Raw genomic sequence first — 3,224 nt, 5'->3', positions numbered from 1 at the left:
GGGTCGATACTCGTTTTTCTGAGAGAGAGGAGGAGGTCTGGCATGAATGGCGACTAGGTGGCGGCTACCCGTGACCCCACTAGCCAGACCCCTGACTATCTCCTCGGTCACGGGCGAGATTCTTACCGACCATGTGCACTACCAGACCGCACCTCTAGTCCTCCAGGTGGGCATGTCACATCTGGAAAAGATCTCCTTCTACGTCCTGCCCCATTCTTCTTCCACCATCCTCCTGGGACTCCCTTGGCTGCAATTACATGCCCCTAAGCTGGACTGGAGAACCGGGAAGATTTTTAGTTGAAGTCAGGCCTGTTCCAACCAGTGTCTGAGGCCACCTCAGCCCAAGTACTCTATGTTGTCACCCGAGCCGGCCAAGTCTTTGTCCGGCCTACCGGCGGAATACCAAGACTTGCCTGATGCCTCCATCTGCAGGCAAGAAAGAGGGGGAGGCCAAAGGGGGGGGGGGGTACTGTCACGGCCGCGGCGGCGTCCCGTGTTCCGGGCCGCCGCCGCGACCTCCTCCTGCCCCATGCAGCCGCCGGGGTCCTTGTGCAGGGACCCGGCGCTGCTGCTGGTTCGGCCCCTGCGGGCGCCTCACCTCTCCTCCGCTCCTGTCTCCGTCTGTGCCGGCCGGCGCGCGCGCCCCCGCCTCCTAGGGCGCGCGCGCGCCGGCTGTCTCAGGTTTAAAGGGGCAGTGAGCTCCTAATTGGTCCACATGTCAATCACTCCCCTATAAGTTCCAGCTCTGCCCCACTACAGGTGTTGGAGCCTCTACATGCTTCCCATAGCGTTTGGCCCAGCCCCCTGTTGTTCCTGATTCCTATCCGCTACCTGGTCCCTAGTCCTTGTTCCTGGTTCCTGCTCCCCTGTCACTCCATTGCTCCTGTGTTCAGCCTGTCACCTGCGGTTACGCCTACAGACCTCTGCCAGCACTATCTCCTGCCTACTGCTCCTGCCACGCCTCGCCTGCCGTCACTAGCAACCAAGCCAGGGGTAGCGACCTGGGGGTTGCCTGCCGCAGCAAGTCCATCCCGCCTTGCGGCGGGCTCTGGTGAAAACCAGCGGCCCCTTAGACTCCGCTCCCTGGTGAGGTTAGTGCCATCGCTGGTGACGGTCCAGTGGATCCACTACTCCAGGCGTTACACAGTATACAACTTGAATGGCTTGGTGTAGTCAGGATACGCTAACATAGTTGGCTGAGTAAGTAAAGCCTTGAGTGCTTGAAAGGCCTCCTCTTGCTCTTCCTACCAGTTATTGGGAGCTTTTACCAGCACTCTCTTGAGGACTTCCGCACAGCAACTCAGGGGTGAGGCAATCTGTGCAGAGTGTGGGATGAACTGGCGGTAATAGCCCGCAAATCCTAGGAAGCTCTGAACGTCCTTGACAGTCCAGGGTGTTGGCCAGTTTTCCAAAACTGCTGTCTTGTCTGGGTCAGGCTGAATACCTGCTGCACTGACAACATGGCCCAAGTAGTCGACACGTGGCTTCAGGATGTTACACTTGGAGGGCTTAATCATAAAGTGGAGTACTTGCATGAGACTTTCACCAGATGTTTAAAATGGTCTCCATAGGAATGGGAGTAGACAAGGACGTCGTCAAAGTACAGCAGGACACTCTGAAAGTTGATGTGAGCCAAGCATTGCGCCTTAAGGCGCTGGAAGGTTGCAAGGGCGTTACACAGCACAAAGGGCATCCCTGTGAACTTGAACAGGCCCTTTTGAGTACTGAATACTGTCTTCTCCCTATCTTCTATGGCTACAAGGACTTGTCAGTAACCACTGGTCAGGTTGAGTGTGGAGAAATAGGAGAATCGTCTATCCGAGGATAAGCATCCTTGGGGTGGTGCTGTTAAGCTTCTGGTAGTCAACACAAAACCATATTGTACTGTCCTTTTTTACCAATACAATGGGTGCATCCTAGGGACATTGGCTGTCTTATATCCCATCCTTCATTTCCTGTATGAGTTCTTTCATGGGGGTCTCCGCCAGGACATCTTTGGTACAGCAAGTTAACTGGAGCATCATTGAGGTTGAGTAACCAGACGGGAACTCTGTTGTTGGAGACCATAACAAGGCTGTGTGCTACTCTCACAAGAGGGTGCCCATCCACATAAATTGGGTGAAGGTAGGCCTCGTAGCCTTCGTTCACAAAACCTGGTCATGCTCGGTACCAGATGACTAGGGTCACCGGACATGCATCTGTGACCGTACAGATCTCTCCATGTGGATAAGGCTGAGCACTGAGCTTCCGGATGGCCTGTTGCACTGCCCTAGCTGAGGGAAAAACAGAGGGGAGAGAGGCATGCAAGGCAGCAAGAACATCCGGGAGACAATTCATGCCTAACACCACTTGTTTCTGTGACAATAATACCTTGATCTACAAACCTACTGCTACCTAACTGAATAGTGGGTTTCCAGTATCCCACCTGAGGAATAGAGGTATGGTTGCTGGCAATCAGAGACAAACTACCTTTGGAATAGCTGGGATGTTCAGAATAGTCAAACTGCTTCTCAAACAACTGACAGTCAATGGTAGTTACTTGGTAGCCAGTGTCTGAAGGGGAATCTAGAAGGACACTGTTGACTCGGACAGTTGCATGCGGGCAGGCCGACAAGAACCTTGATTCCCATCAGGACGTCTCCTTGGACCTTGAGGACACTCCTCCCGAGAATTGGACCTTCCAGTTGCTTGTTTAACTGAAAGCACTCAGGACGGTAGTGAACATACCTCTGGCAAAAGGTATAGCAAGGCTTCTCAGGTCATGATTCTCTCCTTGGCGGGGGCCACTCTAGACTAGGATGACTAATGAGAGGTTCAGGGTGTGGTGACCCCCCGTGTGAAGGTATGACCGGTCACTTGCCAGAAGCTTAAGCATCTCAGTCCTATGGTGGTTGGCTGAGATATAGCCTTGCCCAGTGGAATGTTATTGTGAGGCCAGTGCCGGTTGGGCACACAGGTATGGTGGCACACCTGTTTTTAGTTTAATGGGCTGGCTATAACTTGTTCCCCTGTGGTCAGTGACCTGCCGGGTTGTTGCGGGGTCTCTTGGGTAGTTATCTTGGTGGTCTGGGGTGGAGTAGGGACCCACCCGGACTATTGGTACTGCCACCCACAGAAAGGGGAGATGACCCAAGGAAGATGTGTGTACTGTGTCGGTGCTTGACAAGGAATCACAGGATCTCTTTAGCATAGATATAATATTGTTTACTCTAAAGATACTTGGG

Source organism: Dendropsophus ebraccatus, chromosome 7 (assembly GCF_027789765.1).
Source record: "Dendropsophus ebraccatus isolate aDenEbr1 chromosome 7, aDenEbr1.pat, whole genome shotgun sequence".
NCBI classification, from domain to species: domain Eukaryota; kingdom Metazoa; phylum Chordata; class Amphibia; order Anura; family Hylidae; genus Dendropsophus; species Dendropsophus ebraccatus.
This window is presented reverse-complemented; position numbering follows the sequence as displayed.